Source organism: Salmo trutta, chromosome 7, assembly GCF_901001165.1.
Source record: "Salmo trutta chromosome 7, fSalTru1.1, whole genome shotgun sequence".
NCBI lineage: Eukaryota > Metazoa > Chordata > Actinopteri > Salmoniformes > Salmonidae > Salmo > Salmo trutta.
In genome coordinates this window covers 39,669,818-39,684,718 of record NC_042963.1, presented here as the reverse complement: position 1 = coordinate 39,684,718, position 14,901 = coordinate 39,669,818, and the positions used below count along the sequence as shown (strand labels likewise).

The window sequence follows — 14,901 nt, the reverse complement described above, 5'->3', positions numbered from 1 at the left end:
ACCTGACAGAGTTTGAGAGGATCTGCAGAGAAGAATGGGAGAAACTCCCCAAATACAGGTGTGCCAAGCTTGTAGCGTCATACTCAAGAAGACTCGAGGCTGTAATTGCTGCCAAAGGTCCTTCAACAAACTACTGAGTAAAGGGTATGAATACTTATGTAAATGTGAAATGTCTTTTTTTTGTTGCAAAAATGTGTGTAGATTGATGAGGGGGGAATTTGTTTTTTAATCCATTTTAGAAAAAGTATATAATGTAACAAAATGTGGAAAAAGTCAAGGGGTCTGAATACTTTCTGAATGTACTCTACACATCTTCATGTCAATATCAATTAGACCTAAAGTCCTATGCGTAAAGTTCACTACATATAGACAAAGACCAAAATAATACTGAGCTGCAAATACAACACAAAGAGGAATGAGAGTACCCAATGGTCTACAGATTGTACACAGTAAGCAGATTGTTTTAGCATGTATAAACATTTTATATCTGAGAGACTTGAATGCTTATAACATCACACAATTCATCCTGTATCCCTCCTCTCGATTCCTCACTCTTTTGTCATCCTCCTCTTTGCTCCAACTTTCTCATCATACTATCTCTTTTCCTCCTTGTCTTCTATCGCACAGTGAAACTGACTACTGATATTTATGATTTCTTTTTCCTTCCTCTCCCCTGTCTGTCTTTTCTGTTTTGTCCCCTTTCTCCTCCTCCTCTGTTCAGTGTGTCACGATCACGACCGCCTTCCAGGCCTTGTCTTTGTCAAAGTCCCACAGTGTTCCGTTGGATGCTTGTTGCTGAGAGAGCAAGCTGGAGGGAGGGAAGAAGGGAAAGGGAAGAGGGGATAGATAGGAGAGAGGTTGGAATAGAAAATAGAGAGACTTTTGTCACTGCAGTCTGCATGTCGTCACTGCACCACATACTGTTACTCCATGAATGACCGGCTTAGACATAAGTGTAAAGGACATCACTCTGCTTGCTTAGCGAGTACCACTTCCTCTCGATTCAGCACATACAGTGTATTCGGAAAGTATTCAGACCCCTTGACTTTTTCCACATTTTGTTACGTTACAGCCTTATTCTAAAATTGATTAAACGGTTACAATACCCCGTACTGACAAAGCAAAAATAGGTTTTTAGAAATTTTTGCAAATGTATTAAAAATTACAAACTGAAATATCACATATACATAAGTATTCAGACCCCTTTACTCAGTACTTTGTTGAAGCACCTTTGGTAGCAATTACAGCCTCGAGTCTTCTTGACTATGACACTACAAGCTTGGCACACCTGTATTTGGGGAGTTTCTCCCATTCTCTGCAGATCCTCTCAAGCTCTGTCAGGTTGGATAGGGAGCGTTGCTGCACAGCTATTTTCAGATCTCTCCAGAGATATTTGATCAGGTTCAAGTCCAGGCTCTGGCTAGGTCACTCAAGGACATTCAGAGACTTGTCCCGAAGCCACTCCAGCGTTGTCTTGGCTGTGTGCTTAGGGTTGTTGTGCTGTTAGACTGGGGCGAAGGTTCACCTTCTGAGGTCCTGAGCGCTATGGAGCAGGATTTCATCAATGATTTCATCATCTCTCTTTACTTTGTTCCATTCATCTTTCCCTCGATCCTAACTAGTTTCCCAGTCCCTGCCGCTGAAAAACATCCCCACAGCATGATGCTGCCACCACCATGTTTCACTGTAGAGATGGTGCCAAGTTTCCTCCAGACATGACGCTTGGCATTCAGGTCAAAGAGCTCAATCTTGGTTTCATCAGACCAGAGAATCTTGTTTCTTTAGGTGCCTTTTAACAAACTTCAAGAGGGCTGTCATGTGCCTTTTTTACTGAGAAGTGGCTTCCGTCTGGCCACTCTACCATAAAGGCCTGATTGGTGGAGTGCTGCAGAGATGGTTGTCCTTCTGGAAGGTTCTCCCTTCTCCACAGAGGAACTCTAGAGCTCTGTCAGAGTAACCATCGGGTTCTTGGTCACCTCCCTGACCAAGGCCCTTCTCCCCTGATTGCTCAGTTTGGCTGGGCGGCCAGCTCTAGGAAGAGTCTTGGTGGTTCCAAACTTCTTCCATTTAAGAATGATGGAGGCCACCGTGTTCTTGGGGACCTTCAATGCTGCAGACATTTTTTGGTACCCTTCCCCAGATCTGTGCCTCGACACAATCCTGTCTCGGAAGTCTATGGGCAAGTCCTTCGACCTCATGGCTTGGGTTTTGTTCTGACATGCACTGTCAATAGTGGGACCTTATATAGACAGGTGTGTGCCTTTCCAAATCATGTTCAATCAATTTAATTTATCACAGGTAGACTTCAATCAAGTTGTAGAAACATCTCATGGATGATCAATGGAAACAGCATGCATCTGAGCTCAGTTTCAAAGTCAAAGTCAAAGTCTCATAGCAAAGGGCCTGAATACTTATGTAAATAAGGTATTTCTGTTTTTATTTTTAATACATTTGCAAACATTTCTAAAAACCTGTTTTCGCTTTGTCTTTATGGATTATTGCGTGTAGATTTGATGAGGAAAAACATTTATTCAATCAATTTTAGAACAAGGCTGTAACTTAACAAAATGTGGAAAAAGTCAATGGGTCTGAATACTTGTTTCAAACCCGGGACCTTTGCTTCACAAACACCATCCTCCCTCAAGCATCTATACTCGTCGTGCCACTCAAAAGCTAGTTCTTGAGCGACGTAAACATGGATACAATGCTGAGGAGTAAGTTTCCCACATCTTCATGTGCTACATAAGTGTCAGTCCTCCTCACACGTCAGTGACATTTCCAGAGAGACTGATGTGAGAGATGTACCAGCTATCTAAGCATCAGTGACTCTACATCAGTTAGTCATAGAGCACAACATCACATCTGCCAAAACTCTATGTGTGTGTGTGTGTGTGTGTGTGTGTGTGTGTGTGTGTGTGTGTGTGTGCGTGCGCGCGCGTGTGTGTGTGTGTGTGTGTGTGTGTGTGTGTGTGTGTGTGTGTACGTGCATGTGTTTGAGAGAGAGAGAGGAGAGAGCCTGATGTGTGCAGCAGTCCTAGTTCATGTCTATGTGAATCTGCATGACTGTGTAAACAGTAGGTACAGAATGTGTTTGTAATGTACCTCTAAGTGTAGAGCTGGGAGCTGCTGGCTGTCATCCCACTCTGGAGCCCCCATGAGGAGCTGACTCTTGTAGGAGGCACAGTGCACCACGTTGGCCAGAGTCAGAACTGCCTGCACCAGCAGCAACACCATCAGAATCAGCAGCAGGATGTCATATGATTGCTAGAGGGACACACATACATATTGTTTTTGTACGCCATCTGAGTTGTAACCACAGAGTCATTAAAGTGTCACTCCAGTCTCATTTTCACCTCACTTAACATCTGATTTACTTAACAAAAGGCACATCTCAATAGGTGGTCCAGGTAAGTCATGGCATTACACAAGTCTATTGCTCCTCTATATTTCCTCTGACAAATGGGGAGGCCGATGACGTCACAAATTCCCATCAGACTAACTCATTGAATGTCCTACTCTTTGAAGTTTGCAGTTGTGTCTAAAAAAAACACTAATTTGCTCAAACTTGGGATATCACTTTTCAACAGTAAAAGTTCAACAATCGCTAGAGGATGTCTTTAAGTATATACATTTTGAACATGTTGATTGTCCCTTTCTCAAAATGTTGGATTCACTCAATATCTGAGTTAATACCATCACATGGGCTCCCTAGTTGTGCAGCGGTCTAATACACTGCATCTCAGTGCCAGAGGCGTCACTACAGACAACCTGGTTCGAATCCAGGCTGTATCACAACCAGCCGTGATTGGGAGTCCCATAGGGAGGCGCACAATCGGCCCAGTGTCATCCGCGGTTGGCCGGTGTAGGCCGTCATTGTAAATGAGAATTTTTTCTTAACTGACTTGCCTTGTTAAATAAAGGTTACATTTAAAAATAAAAAAACATGAAAAGCTCTGTATGTTTTTACAATTTCTGCAGAGTTGTTAGTTATACCTTGACCATGATTCTCAAAAACATTGGATTCACAAGTGACAATGACTTTGAGCTGGAGGCTGACCTGAGGCAGTCCTACTGAACTCATCGCATGTACAGAGACTCTATCTATCACAGAACACTAGGCGGCTCACCTTAGCTGTAGGCACCTCATACAAGAAGATGTCAATGAAACTAAGCACACTGCAGGAGAGGAAGCCTGAGGCTGAGAAGAGCAGGGGGGAGGTCACACTGCTGATGGCAATCAACATATCCACCTGAGGGGGAGAGGGGGAGGAGCGAGAGAAAGAGATAGTCTTCATTCAGTGAGGTAATGGTTGAGGATGACACCTGTCCAGAATACATAACCTTTAAAAACTCACCAGACACTTGTTGGGGTATTCTACTACGACATGGCTGGCAATGGCACTGGGGAAACACTGCAGAGACAGGGAACAAAATAGAGGTGTTTCAGTCTTTCACCCATTGTTGAGTCACAGCCAGACTCTCTATTGGATCATGAATAAAGACTGGATGTGTCTGGAAGCAGTTTTGTGTCTGTGGCGGGGTAGAAAATATTTGTGAACCAATGGTGTAGACCCATTGTAACACACACAGCCTTACAGCCACTAAGATCCAGAAGAAGGTGACAGACAGGTATGGACCCAGGTGCAAGGCGTCCATGTTGAGAGCGATGACACCGCCAAACACAGCCGAGATTCCTGCTATCACCTCAATCACCTGTTGGAAATACACAGCAGTGACTATTGGGAATACACAGCAGTGACTATTGGGAATACACAGCAGTGACTATTGGGAATACACAGCAGTGACTATTGGGAATACACAGCAGTGACTATTGGGAATACACAGCAGTGACTATTGGGAATACACGGCAGTGACTATTGGAAATACACGGCAGTGACTATTGGGAATACACAGCAGTGACTATTGGGAATACGCGGCAGTGACTACTGGGAATACACAGCAGTGACTATAGGGAATACACGACAGTGACTATAGGGAATACACGGCAGTGACTATAGGGAATACACGGCAGTGACTATTGGGAATACACGGCAGTGACTATTGGGAATACACGGCAGTGACTATTGGGAATACACGGCAGTGACTATTGGCAATACACGGCAGTGACTATTGGGAATACACGGCAGTGACTATTGGGAATACACGGCAGTGACTATTGGCAATACACGGCAGTGACTATTGGGAATACACGGCAGTGACTATTGGCAATACACGGCAGTGACTATTGGGAATACACGGCAGTGACTATTGGCAATAAACGGCAGTGACTATTGGGAATACACGGCAGTGACTATAGGGAATACATGGCAGTGACTATTGGGAAAACACGGCAGTGACTATTGGCAATACACGACAGTGACTATTGGGAATACACGGCAGTGACTATTGGCAATACACGGCAGTGACTATTGGGAATACACGGCAGTGACTATTGGCAATACACGGCAGTGACTATTGGGAATACACGGCAGTAACTATTGGGAATACACAGCAGTGACTATTGGGAATACACAGCAGTGACTATTGGGAATACATGGCAGTACTATTGGGAATACACGGCAGTGACTATTGGGAATACACAGCAGTGACTATTGGGAATACACAGCAGTGACTATTGGGAATACACGGCAGTGACTATTGGGAATACACAGCAGTGACCTATTGGGAATACACGGCAGTGACTATTGGGAATACACGGCAGTACTATTGGGAATACACGGCAGTGACTATTGGGAATACACGGCAGTGACTATAGGGAATACACGGCAGTGACTATTGGGAATACACGGCAGTGACTATAGGGAATACACAGCAGTGACTATTGGGAATACACGGCAGTGACTATAGGGAATACACAGCAGTGACTATTGGGAATACACGGCAGTACTATTGGGAATACACAGCAGTGACTATTGGGAATACACGGCAGTACTATTGGGAATACACAGCAGTAACTATTGGGAATACACAGCAGTGACTATTGGGAATACACGGCAGTGACTATTGGGAATACACAGCAGTGACTATTGGGGATACACAGCAGTGACTATTGGGAATACACGGCAGTACTATTGGGAATACACAGCAGTGACTATTGGGAATACACGGCAGTACTATTGGGAATACACAGCAGTGACTATTGGGAATACACAGCAGTGACTATTGGTGTAAATGAAGAACAAACATGTAGCCAGTGTACTGTACAGTATATGTGGTGTTTCAATGCACAAACATTACATTCGCTCTTAGGAGTACAGTACATAGTAGACTGTCTAATGTATCTCATTCACACACACACAAACTCCGTGTCTAAGTGCTCACAGAGTAGGCCTTTAGAAGTTGAGTGGGAAAGACGGCAGGGGTCTGAACCAGAGGACCATCATACGTAACTGTCTGAGGGAGAGAGGGAGGGGAGACAAAGTGGGGTAGAGGGAGAGGGAGAAATGGAGAGGGGAAGAGATAACATACAGCGGGAGGGAGACAGAGAGAGAGAGGGCGGTATCTTAAAATGGCATGCAGGCAAACAATCTTACACACCACACAATACAGCACAAATTACAGTGCAGCTAATAAATGCACAAACTGTGTTTGTAGCAATAACAATCACTTTGTAGCAATAACAATCACAAAAACACACACACACACACCTTCCTGTGGCTGCAGCAGTCCTCTGCGGAGCATGCTGACAGAATGACTGTACTGGCAATCAGCACCTCCAGCAGAACAAGCAGGATGATGTTAAAGGTGATCTGAACAGGGGATAGGGCCATGGGAGAGAGAGACAGGGGAGGGAAGTAGGGTCAGAGACAGGGAGAGAGATGGATTTAACATCTGTATACTACGATGTGTGTGTGTGTGTGTGTGTGTGTGTGTGTGTGTGTGTGTGTGTGTGTGTGTGTGTGTGTGTGTGTGTGTGTGTGTGTGTGTGTGTGTGTGTGTGCATATCATGCAAACAAACAATTGAAGACCCTCAAAGCTTTGCATTACGGTAACCACATAAAGTGTACACACAATTGAGAAAAGAAATGATTGGCTGTAGACTCACATTGACAGCAGAGGTACTCAACACCAGCTTACAGCCAAACCACACCAGGCAGGTAGTCATCACAGCAAAGGTTGACACAAATACCACCTGGAAATTTGACACCTGTCAATCACAAAGGTACAATATATTAGCAGCTGTATCAGGGACATGCTTCTAAAATCAAGGGGACTTGTTTACAGTATTAAGGGGACATATGGACAGCAGGAGACAAGCACTAGATCAGTAGCCCATGGACAGAATTCACACAAAAAATACACATGCTCATTGAGTAGTGTAAGATTATTTATTGTGAACTCACTGCAACTTGATGGTTTTTGGAAATGGCAAAGCTGACAACTGCTGCTGGGATACTCTGAAACAAAGAAACACACAAATACTAATCTCGCCGAACCAGAGACTGTCTCTGAATATTGTATATACTACACCATAGCTATGTAGCCTGGGAAGCGATATTATATAAATACATACACAGGATATTGGCCTGCCTGCAGTGGGGTGCTGCCTCGTCAAAGCCACCATTGGTCCGAATACTTTTTTTGGCAAGTAAGCAGGTTTGTGTATTGCCTATTGTAATATACACTGAGTGTACAAAACATTAGGAACATCTTCCTAATATTGAGTTGCACTCCCTTGTGCCCTCAGAACAGCCTTGTCGGGGCATGTACTCTACAATGTGTCAAGCGTTCCACAGGGATGTTGCTGACTCCAATGTTGACTCCAATGATTCCCACAATTGTGTCAAGTTGGCTGGATGTCCTTTGGGTGGTCGACCATTCTTAATAAACACAGGAAACTGTAGAACATGAAAAACCCAACAACATTGCAGTTCTTGACAGACTCAAACCGGTACACCTGGCACCTACTACCATACCCGTTCAAAGGGACTTAAATATTTTGTCTTGCCCATTCACCCTCTGAATGGCACACATACACGATCCATATCTCAATTGTTTCAAGGCAAAACAAATATTATTTAACCTGTCTCCTTCATCTACACTGATTGAAGTGGATTTAACAAGTGACATCAATAGGGGAACCTAGTCTTCACCTGGATTCACCTGGTCACTCTATGTCATGGAAAGAGCAGGTGTTCCTAATGTTTTGTATACTCATTGTATATTATTAGAATAATGTAGACCTGTTACAGTAAGGATCTGTCATGGGCTCTACTTCTAATCAAATCAAATTTTATTTGACACATACACGTGTTTAGCAGATGTTATTGCAGGTGTAGCGAAATGCTTATGTTTCTATCTCCAACAGTGCAGTAATATCTAACAAGTAATATCAAACAACACACACAATCTAAAGTAAAGGAATGGAATTAAGAATATATAAATATTTGGACGAGCAATGTCAGAGCAGCATAGACTAAGATACAGTAGAATAGGATAGAATACAGTATATACATATGAGATGAGTAATGCAAAATATGTAAACATTATTAAAGTGACTAGTGTTCCATTATTAAAGCGGCCTGTGATTTCAATCCCTCTAATGTGCTAATGATGGCTATTTAACAGTCTGATGGCCTTGAGATAGAAGTTGTTTTTCAGTCTTTCGATCCCAGCTTTGATGCACCTGTACTGACCTCGCCTTGTGGATGATAGTGGGGTGAACAGGCAGTGGCTCGGGTGGTTGTTGTCCTTGATGATATTTTTTGCCTTCCTGTGACATCGGATGCTGCAGGTGTCCTGGAGGGCAGGTAGCTTGCCCCCGGTGATGCGTTGGGCAGACCACACCACCCTCTGGAGAGCCATGTGGTTGCGAGCAGTGCAGTTGCCATACCAGGCTGTGATACAGCCTGACAGGATGCTCTCAATTGTGCATCTGTAAAAGTTTGTGAGGGTTTTAGGTGCCAAGTCAAATCTCTTCAGCCTCCTGATGTTGGAGTCGCTGTTGTGTCTTCTTCACCACACTGTCTGTGTGGGTGAACCATTTCAGTTTGTCAGTGATGTGTACGACAAGGAACTTGAAGATTTCCACCTTCTCCACTGCGGTCCCGTCGATGTGGATATGGGGGTGCTCCCTCTGCTGTTTTCTTAAGTCCACAATCAGCTCCTTAGTTTTGCTGACGTTGGGTGAGAGGTTATTTTCCTGGCACCAGACTCCCAGGGCCCTCACCTCCTCCCTGTAGGCTGTCCCATCATTGTTGGTAATCAGGCCTACTACTGTTGTGTCGTCTGCAAACTTGATGATTGAGTTGGAGGCGTGAGTGGCCACGCAGACATGGGTGAACAGGGAGTAGAGGAGGGCGCTGAGCACACATCCTTGTGGGGCCCCTGTGTTGAGGATTAGTGAAGTGGAGGTGTTGTTTCCCACCTTCACCACCTGGGGGTGACCCGTCAGGAAGTCCAGGACCCAGTTGCACAGGGTGTGGTTTAGACCCAGGCCCTTGAGCTTAATGATGAGCTTGAAGGGTACTATGGTGTTGAAGGCTGATCTAGTCAATGAACAGCATTCTTACATATGTATTCGTCTTGTCCAGATGGGATAGAGCAGTGTGCAGTGCGATGACGATTGCATCGTCTGTGGATCTATTGGGGCGGTAAGCAAATTGAAGTGGGTCTAGGGTGTCTGGTAAGGTGGAGGTGATATGATCCTTAACTAGCCTCTCAAAGCACTTTGTGATGACAGAAGTGAGTGCTACGTGGCGATAGTCATTTAGTTCAGTTACCTTTTCTTTCTTGGGTACAGGAACAATGGTGGACATCTTGAAGCATGTGGGGACAACAGACTGTGATAGGGAGAGATTGAATATGTCCGTAAACACTCCAGCCAGTGTTGGACAATGTCCAGTACTATGGGGATTTTCCAGTACCTAGACTGTTCTCCCAGAAGTAGTGAGCAGAATCAACATAGGGTAAATTAATAGACATGTGTAAGCAGAACGTAAGCAGGATCTGTCACGTCCCGACCATAGTAAGTTGTTATTTTCTATGGTAGAGTAGGTCAGGGCGTGACAGGGAGTGTTTGCCCGTTTTTGTATTTCTATGTTTAGTTTCTAGTTTTGTATTTCTAGGTTAGTTTTTGTTTGGCATGACCTCCAATTAGAGGCAGCCGGTTGTCATTGTCTCTAATTGGAGGCCATATTTAAGTTGATGTTTGTCCCACTGGTGTTTTGTGGGTGATTATTTTGTGAGTAGTGTATGCCTGCTCTGCGTCACGGCTTTCTTGTTTTTGTATTTCAAATTTATGGTTTATTGCATGAGTTTCACGACTGAATAAAAGATGTGGAACTATGATCACGCTGCGTATTAGTCCGATCCTTCAGAAAGCCCTGACAGGATCCATGGGAGTGTACACGGCTGGGTCAACATAGAGTTAATCACTAGATATGTAAAAACAGAACGCAAGCAGAAAATGTGTACCGTAGTTAAATAATATAGGCACCACAAGCCATGTACCTGTAAAAAGAAGATGTGTTTGTACTAATCAAGTATTATTAGAAAATCACTTACATTAGGAACATATATATGCAATAAATGTATTCTTTTTTGTATTAATACTATGGCACCGCCACCAATATAATCTAAACTGAGCAAAGATAAGTCAGATGTGGGCGTTAACAAGCAAGAATTGAAACAGAAAGATAATGGTGGCAAGAGGACAAGGGGTGTTAATCATTTACATAGAGAGGAGTGACCATGTGTGTTATCTGGAGGTGGAAACCTATAAAGCCTGAGGTCTGTAACAAGAGAATTCAGTTGTTCCATGGAATTGCTCAGCTTCTGTTACTTTTGTAATAAAGTCTATTTCAATTTACAAGTTCCGGTATCTGAGAAATATTTGATTCAATATTTCCACTACACCAGCTGGTCTGCACATGCTCTGAGGCCGCGGCTAGGGATGCCGTCTGGGTCGGCAGCCTTGCGAGGGTTAACATGCTTAAATGTCTCACTCACGTCAGCCATGGAGAAGGAGAGCAAATAGTCCTTGGTAGCGGGCCGCGTCGGTGGTGCTGTGTTATCCTGAAAGCGGGTGAAGAAGGTGTTTAGCTTGTCTGAAAGCAAGACGTTGGTGTCCGTGATGTGGCTGGTTTTCCCTTTGTAATCCGTGATTGTCTGTAGATTGTTTGAGCAGTTGAATTGCGACTCCACTTTGTCTCTATACTGATGTTTTGCCCTGTTTGCTTGCCTTATGGGGGAATAACTACACTGTTTGTATTCGTCCATATTCCCAGTCGCCTTGCCATGGTTAAATGTGATGGTTCGCGCACTTTCAGTTTTGCGCGAATGCTGCCATCTATCCATGGTTTCTGGTTAGGGCAGGTTTTAGTAGTCATAGTAGGTACAACATCTCCTATACACTTCCTGATAAATTCAGTCAACGTATCAGTGTATTTGTCTATGTTGATCTCAGAGGCTACCCGGAACATATCCCAGTCCACATGAACAAAACAATCTTGAAGCGCGGATTGTTATTGGTCAGACAAGCGTTGAATAGTCCTTAGCACAGGTACTTCCTGTTTGAGTTTCTGCCTATAGGAAGGGAGGAGCGAAATGGAGTCGTGATCTCAGTTTCCGAAGGGAGGGCGGGGGAGGTTCTTGTAGGCATCCCGGAATTTGGAGTAGCAGTGGTTGAGTGTTTTAGCAGCGCGAGTACTACAGTCAATGTGTTGATAGATTTTCGGTAAAGTTTTCCTCAAATTTGCTTTGTTAAAATCCCCAGCAACAATAAATGCGGCCTCAGGATATGTGGTTTCCAGTTTGCATAAAGTCCTTTGAAGTTCTTTGAAGGCCGTCATGGTATTGGCTTGAGGGGGAATATACACGGCTATGACTATAACCGCAGAGAATTCTCTTGTAAGGTAATATGGTCGGCATTTGATTGTGAAGTATTCTAGGTCGGGTGAACAAAAGGACTTAAGTTCCTGTATGTTATCACAATCACACCATGAGTAGTTAATCATAAAACATGAACCCCCCCCCCCTTCTTCTTCCCGGAGAGATATGTATTCATGTCTGCGCGATGAACTGAGCATCCAACTGGCTGAATGAACTCAGACAGTATATACAGAGAGAGCCATGTTTCCGTGAAACAGAGTATGTGTAACGGTCTGGGCGTAGTGGGTGCGGAGTCAGGTGCAGGAGACAGAAAGTTCAATGTAGCGCTTTATTACGCACAAAAGTATTTCGCCCAAAATGCCGGGCGCACCAAAATACAAACGCCCAAAATATACTATCCACCACAACGAACACAGTGGAAGGATCATTAAGCCCGCACAAAGAACAGGCGGGCCTACTGGCTTAAATAGCCCAACTAACAAGCCTAAATGAAAACAGATTAAACTAATTCGACAAAACAAACAGAAAGGGAAAAAGGGATCGGTGGCAGCTAGTAGGCCGGTGACGACGACCGCCGAGCGCCACCCGAACAGGGAGAGGAGTCACCCTCGGTAGGAGTCGTGACAGTATGTTACAATCCCTGATGTCTCTCTGTAAGGAAAGCCCACCCTGAGCTCGTCAACTTTATTATCCAAAGACTGAACATTAGCGAGTAATATACTCGGAAGCGGTGGGTGGTGTGCGCACCTCCTGAGTACCTCCGAGTACCTCTTTTCCGCCGGTGATGTATTGGAACAGCCTCTGGAATCAGTTCAATTGGCCTGGAGGGTACAAACAAAGGATCCGATTCGGGAAAGTCGTATTCCTGGTCGTAATGCTGGTAATTTGGGTGAGTTACAGCTGTTCTGATATCCAGAAGTTCTTCCCGGCTGTAAGTAATAACACTTAAAAAATTGAAATATTGCAGCAACGTTACCTAAGAGCTAGAAGCACGGCAGCCCTGTCCGTCGGTGCCATTTTCATGCTACTATCAGGTCATTCCTAGCCTGATCCCAGATGTGTTTGTGCTGTCTTGCCAACTCCTATGTTATTTGTCATAGAAGTTGGATAGACAGCACAAATAGCTCTGGGACATGAGGATCAGCCTTTTTTCAGACTCTAGTCAGCTAAGAGCCCCTCACCGAGCCTGCAGCACAGCGCAGGTAGTCCATAGCAGCAGGAAACACGTTGCCCAGGTAGAGAGAGAAGCCAGCCGTGACCAACAGACTGCTCTGTGGACCACCCACCCACACACACAGACACAGATACAGACACACACACAAACACACGCGCACACACGCAGTGGTTAGTACGTAAACTGCCTAGAGGAGAGTTCACTTACCAAAATTTGTCACGCTACCCCTGTTCTCTCTGCATTCACACCTAAGAAAAAGTTTTAAACCAGAGGTGTACATCTCCTCCTCGAAGGATGCTGTAATGCTGTTATGCTGTGTTTCTGCCTTCAAATCAGACGGTGACTGGAGTAACCAGGTCTGTGGACTCTCTAACCAGTCAATGGCATTGACTATGACTAACATTTACAATACATTCCTGGTACAAACAAAAAACCAGCAGCACTGTGTTTTCTGGAATACTAGAGTTGACCAACTCCCTGCTGTAGCAACGTTTAACCTTTAACCCTTGACCTTTAACCTCCTGACCTCTTACCCCAATGAGAACACTGTAGAGCCAGGTCCTATAGCTGAGGCAGGGGTGCATGGGCTTCTCAGAGTGGGCAAGCTTCAGGTCACTGGCCCTCACGTCCACAGTGTAGCTCTCTGGCCGGTCCCTCTCCACACACCCCCGCCGTCCCGCCGTCCCGCCGTCCCATTGTACCCCCACCAGCTCCTCTCTCCAGCGTGGGCATCTGGGCGTAGCTGAACTCCTCCACGGCAGACAGATGGTCCAGCTGCATCATGGTGAGATGATTGACAGTGCCCCCCGACGGTCCAATGGGAGGTCACGCTGGGTCTGAGGAAATGTCTCTGTGAGAGTGGACATTCAGACACTGAGTAATCAGAATCGGAATCAAACGATAACGTCATCGTCTTTGGTCCTTTAGGAAGATAAAGATGGTTGCACAAATGGAAATTATTATTTATTTCAGTTAATTATCAGTTGATAAATAAGGATTTTGTACAAATTGTCATAAGACAAAATAGTTTTCTGTACCATTAACCATGATTTTTTTATATCTTCTTTCCAATATAAAAATCTAAGATCAACAAGATCTATTATGAGTTATATTAATCACAATAATTCAGCTTAACCAAACTCGGAGAGCATTATTTAGCTCTGAGTGAAAATGGTGTGTAGTAGAAAGTGGTTATAACGTTGAGGATAACAATGGGACAGCAAGAAACAAGATCAATACAAATAGAAAATATGTGCAAATAAATGTACACATAATTTAATCCTACAATAGTCCTTGCCCATCTGTCCTAAAGGTCTATTCTGATTCAAACATCACCCTTTTCACCCCCTCCTTCCCTTCCCATCCCCTCCTCTCCCCTTTCCCCATCTTCCTCTCCCACTCACCTCTTCAGTTGTCTGTCTTGTAGTATCTCCCCAATGTACCCACAAGTTATCTCTCAATGGACACAGAAATTGTATAATCTCATATAGAAGACACTTGTTTTCATTGGTCTGAGAATGTTTATTCGCTCTCTCCCTCTCCCTCTCTCTCACACTCCCTCCCTCCCTCCCTCTCCCACTTTCCCTTCCCTCTCTCTCACTCTCTTTAGAAGAGGGAAAACAATTCTGGAGCTAGCAGTTTTCACAGAGGAGAACAAAAACACATGCCCCTCAAGCTGACAGCACGTTCTGTGCCCGAGAGATACGGCCTGTGAATGACAAAGAGGGGAGAGGAGAGGAGGAGAGGGGAGAGAGAGGAGAGGAGGAGAAGGGAGAGAGAGGAGATGAGAGTAGGAGAGGAGAGAGGAGAGGAGGAGAGGGGACAGAGAGGAGAGGAAGAGAGGGGAGAGAGAGGAGAGGAGGAGAAGGGAGAGA

General features: G+C 44.6%; 1 pseudogene; it reads right to left on the bottom strand.

Moving 5' to 3' along the window:
- Window positions 1-458: 458 nt before the first annotated feature.
- On the bottom strand, window positions 459-14,501 carry LOC115196686 (membrane protein MLC1-like; annotated as a pseudogene).
- Between the last annotated feature and the right edge of the window lie 400 nt (window positions 14,502-14,901).